This window comes from Clupea harengus, unplaced genomic scaffold (assembly GCF_900700415.2).
Source record: "Clupea harengus unplaced genomic scaffold, Ch_v2.0.2, whole genome shotgun sequence".
In the NCBI taxonomy this organism is placed as follows: domain Eukaryota; kingdom Metazoa; phylum Chordata; class Actinopteri; order Clupeiformes; family Clupeidae; genus Clupea; species Clupea harengus.
The window spans coordinates 44,078-49,318 of NW_024879755.1; the positions used below are offsets into that span (position 1 = coordinate 44,078).

General features: G+C 42.4%; 1 long non-coding RNA gene across 1 annotated transcript; it reads left to right on the forward strand.

Moving 5' to 3' along the window:
* The first annotated feature begins 4,517 nt into the window (after positions 1–4,517).
* Positions 4,518–5,014, forward strand: LOC122130235. The gene is made up of 3 exons (XR_006151848.1): positions 4,518–4,618; positions 4,725–4,753; positions 4,914–5,014. It is a non-coding gene; the product is annotated as an uncharacterized LOC122130235 (long non-coding RNA).
* The last annotated feature ends 227 nt before the right edge of the window (positions 5,015–5,241 follow it).

A 5,241-nucleotide genomic window follows, 5' to 3' on the forward strand; every position in this document is an offset into this window, starting at 1 on the left:
GTTGACTACTAAGCAGAAATATCTCCATACAGTAGATTCCCCCTCGTTTTGTATTCTTTTAAACTCTCCAGATGACAGTTTGTTTTTAACTTATTCCCTGATACCAGTTTGCCTCCTGTAATCACGTTGTCACAGATATTTATTTGCCCAGTCAGCTTGTTGGTCTTGACGTTCAGATGTTGCGCCTAAACTATCATATCATCTCGTCACATGATCAAATAGAGACTTGACATTGGACAACAGCATACATATTACCCAGCAATCATCATTACAAATCTGAATATGACAAAAAATACCAAAGAAAATGAGATAGTATTCATTTCATTGAATCGTTTTTAATAGTTTCTATAGTGTATGTAAGATAAGCATATCATTTTGTTATAGATTGCTACTATTTTTCACACAAATAATACCTACCATGATGGAGATAAGTTTGCCTTTTCAAGTGAATATATAGCGTTAGACAGACTATTCATTGTAATGTAGTGTGTCTCAAAGACCCATGTGACTACACCTGTTGCTCTTGATGACGTGACGGCTGGGAGGAGGGAGATAAACAATCGACGAATTCTATCACTCAAAGAGGTCGCGTAGTAGCTCGTCTGTGACCAAAAAACCGCTGCTCCACCCACTGTTCTGGCGGTGAATTGTTTTCAACACCCACAGCCGTCGAAGAAGTATAAATCAAAAACAGTACGTCCGAATCCGTCCGAATCTGTTTCCCCGCCCATCCGTAAAACGGACGGACACCGACGCAGATCTATAATTCGGGCTTTAGTCTTCCAAAGAGGCTTAGCTTCAGGCTGTTAGTTAGATGGCTGCGGCAAGATTCGTGCTTCTTACATTTATCGTTAAAGTGCTTTAGATCCCTCATCCCCGTTGCAGTCCAGATTGTTTCAGTCCCAGGACTTTGGAACAACAGGCAGGGAAAACAAAGAAACGCATCACTCACTGAACAACCAGCTAACCAGCTCCGGTTAGCATACAGGCTTGAGGAGAAGCTACGGGTGTACGTCCTTCCGCGGTCGATGCTCTGCTGCTGCATTTTTAAATCCGGACGTTCGGGTCCCATGTCTTTCAGTCTCTTCTTATCGACATCTGATCGTCGATTCGAAAGTTTTCAGTCGGCATACTCACAGAATCAAAGTCTCTGCTAGCTATGTTGCTCTCCTAGATACGTGAGATGTATATGGGATGTGAGGGAATGATAAAGGTCTCTGATTCGACGAATAGTCCAGTCGCGTTTAAATAAAAAACGATGTCATTGGTCAGGGCGCAAAATTTTGCGCCCCAGGATCGAACTTTCATCCGCCAATGAGAAGCTGTCCTTGCTCAAATGTTGCAGAAAAGTATGAGAGCTCCCATTGACTTCCATTTGGCCGGCGCCCCTCCAGGGAGGAGGGGCTTATCTCAGTGATAACGAATGGCAATATATTATATTTGGACACATTTAAGTGGTTGTTGGCAGGGGCTTACGGTCTCCCACACACATGTAATGCGTTAACACAGTACAGTTCCTATTTTAATTGTTTGGTATATAATGTTTTTTTACTTTTATTTATTTTTTTTCATCTCAAAATTTTAGGAGGGGCGGCGCCCTTGCGCCCTGTATTGACGCACCGCCACTGCAGGGAGCACATATATTGACCAGGGAGCACACATACTGATCAGGGAGCACACATATTGATCAGGGAGCACACATACTGATCAGGGAGCACACATATTGATCAGGGAGCACACATACTGATCAGGGAGCACACATATTGATTAGGGAGCACACATACTGATCAGGGAGCACACATATTGATCAGGGAGCACACATAGTGATCAGGGGGGAATTATATACCTGCACTACACTGCAGGCTGCTTTGGATAAAAGTGTCTGATGAATGTAAATATTTCCTAAATAATAAAACTCCTCTTTAAATAAACATTTCAACTCCCATTACTGTGTTTGAAAGCAGGTGTCTGTTGTATGCTAAACTGATGTAGTGTGATTATGTCATTTCCTCCTGTAGTCTCTGCTTCCCCCAGTGAGACTCAGATGGAGGCAGACAGTCATGTGACGCTCCACTGCCTCCTGCACACATTTCGCAACTGTACAGAATCAGTGAGAGATAAAGGAGTTAGTCTGAGCTGGGTGGATGAGACAGGTAAAGATCTCCAGATCAGAACCACGCCTCCCTGTTCCATCACACTGACTGAGGAGCTCAGAGGTCCAAACCCTGTTCATACTCGGACATGCCAGCTGACTGCAGGAGGGCAGGTTCAGACTTCTGTCTCCCACATCATCAGAGTGAAAGGTAAGAGATGTCACTGCTTTGCATTTTGAATAGAGTTGTGTAGTACACACTACAGTGGTTATTAAGCGAGGTTTCATCAATAGGACAACATAAGTACACTTTTTAATCGCACAGGTGTTATACCCATGTTAGAATCTAAGGAGCACGCAAACTTGCAGAGGACCAACGGTGGTGGTGGGGGGGTTCTCAGCTATCTGCTCTTACTGAGACAAAGACAGAGTACAGAGTACATAACCAGGGGCATGGGTTACAGATTATTACAAAATAATGTCAGCACTTAGCTCATGTCTGACACAACAGGAAAGCAGCAATACTCGGGTTCCATCACCCACAACCTCCTCTCCCTCTGTGTTGAAATCCTGTCCCCAAACGACCGTCATCACTGCTTCCTCAAACTCAGGCCCATCAGGTACAGCATGAAGACCACTATGTAACTGGGGTACAGGACGCGAGACCTCTCACGTGAACTACGGAATCGTTTATGGCCACACCTCATGCAACAACAACTAGATCCATCTGCTAGATATAAGAAGAAACTAGCGCAGTATTCTATGAATGGACATCATGTCAGAGGCAACAAAGAAACCAAGGAAGACGTTTCGGAGGAAGCGAGGAAGAGAAAAAGAGAGAGTAACCCAGCATGAGACCAAAAAAGTGTTAGTCTGGGACTGGCTTTTACTCGTTGGCTTATTAGCTGTCTTGCTATGTCTTGTGTTGTGTTGCGCTTGCTTGATGTTTGGCTGCGTTAGGAAAGTGGTTGACTCGCTAGTTCTTACCAAAAAATTCCAATTTTCACATAATGGGGCTTTAAAGCTGACACTAACAAAAGAAGAGTCATAAGCTTAGCGGACACACACACACACACACACACACACACACACACACTACCTGGCATGGCGTCTCTTATTAAAGTAAATTGTTTAAAAAAGGTCAAATCTTTTTTTTTTACTCTGCAACAAAGTCCACAGACCATGATATTCTCAGTTGAAATAATAATGCTTTGCATTTGGGATTGAGTTGTGTAGTACACACTACAACGGTTGGTTATTCAGATTTACACTGTTTCATCCATAGGAGTGAATCTAATTATTGTGATGAGTTACATATGTACATTGTTTAATCACACAGGTGTCAAATCCACAACTTCCTCTCCCTCTGTATTGGAATCCTCTCCCCGAATGAAAACTGTCTCCACTGCTTCCTCAAACTCAACCTCAGGCCCATCAGGTACAGCATGAAGACCATGATCCCCTCAGTCTCTAATAATTATGCTACAGTTCTTCAAATTGTGCAATATGCTACTCAGTTGTAAAAGTCATTATTTATTTGAGCTGTTTGTTTTATCCAAAATACCTTTGAGCTAACACTAACACAAGAAGATTAATAAGCTTAGTGGACACACACACACACACACACACACACACACACACACACACACACACACACACACACACACACACACTAACTGGCATGGCGTCTCTTGACAGAATAGGTCTCTGTGCTGACATGTTTATAACTTGCTTTTTAACAGTCTTTTGACACACAGTTAAAGTAAATTGTTTACCACGGGTAAAATCTTTTTTGAATCCATTAACCAAGACCTCTCCGACAGACTCAGGAACACCAGGTAGAGCAGCAAGACGGTCATATCCTCAGCTGAAATAATCTTGCTACAGTTCATTAACCCTTTGTGTTATAATTCACTGTGCTACAGTTCACTAAACCTTTGTGTTATAATTCACTGTGCTACACACTTCTCCATTCACAGTATTCATCTGCACATTCAACACACTTTAATCCACAGTGATTAACTGTAAACACTTTTGGAGGTGTCTTCAGTTATTTACATGTTATGCCATGATGGCAGTAAATCAGGAATCTGAGCTGCGCACGAGTGTAGCACCTCCTGTTGAGCTGCTTGATGCAATTTCAATGTGAAAGTCCACTTTAGGAATTGAATGTATTTCTGGTGTTAAACACTCAAAGTACGTACAGAACTAAAGCACTCTCTCTCTCCCTCCCTCCTTCTCCCCATCACTCTCTCTCTCCATCCCTCCTTCTCCCCATCACTCTCTCTCTCTCCCTCCCTCCTTCTCCCCCATCACACTCTCTCTCTCTCTCCCTCCTTCTCCCCATCCCTCCCTCTCCTCATCTCTCTCTCTCTCTCTCTCTGAATCTCTATCCATCCCCTGTGTTCTATCCTTTCCTTCCCTCCGTTTCCCTAGTTGTTCCTCTGGTTGCTGGAGTTGTTGTCTCTGTCGGTGTGTTGGCTGCTGCATTGATGATAATTGTGGTGATATGCAAGAGAAGGACAAGTGAGTGTTTAACTGGCAACACTATAAACAACTAGCACCTTTATGGAGACAACACTATGAACTCTATAGTTCCAAATTCTATCATTTAATCTTATTCATATTTCAGATGCTGGAGGAGAGCCAAGACACCAATCAGTGAGTAAAAATGCGTCTTCTCAGAAATAGTCATTCTACCAGGTTTTACATATGTCACATATCACATAATTATATCATATCAGTTTGTATACGGAAGCGCAGTAAAAGAGAAGTAAGCTCTATATGAATTTATAATAATCTGACACACAATGTTTTTCAGACTCAAGGCAGGAGCAGTGCCATAGTCATGCCGTCTGTTAAGCCACCAGACTCCTCAGCTAATGTAAGATAATGATTTATTCTCATGATATACACAAACCCCTCAGCTAATGTAAGATAATGATATATTCTCACGATATACACAAACCCCTCAGCTAATGTAAGATAATGATATATCCTAACGATATACACAAACCCCTCAGCTAATGTAAGATAATGATTCATTCTCGCACATCCATCTGAGGCCAAGAACTGATGCAGGAGTTACATCTGGATAACTTTCAGTATTAATCATGGTAGTAGAAGAATAGTCTGAACACAACTGAGGT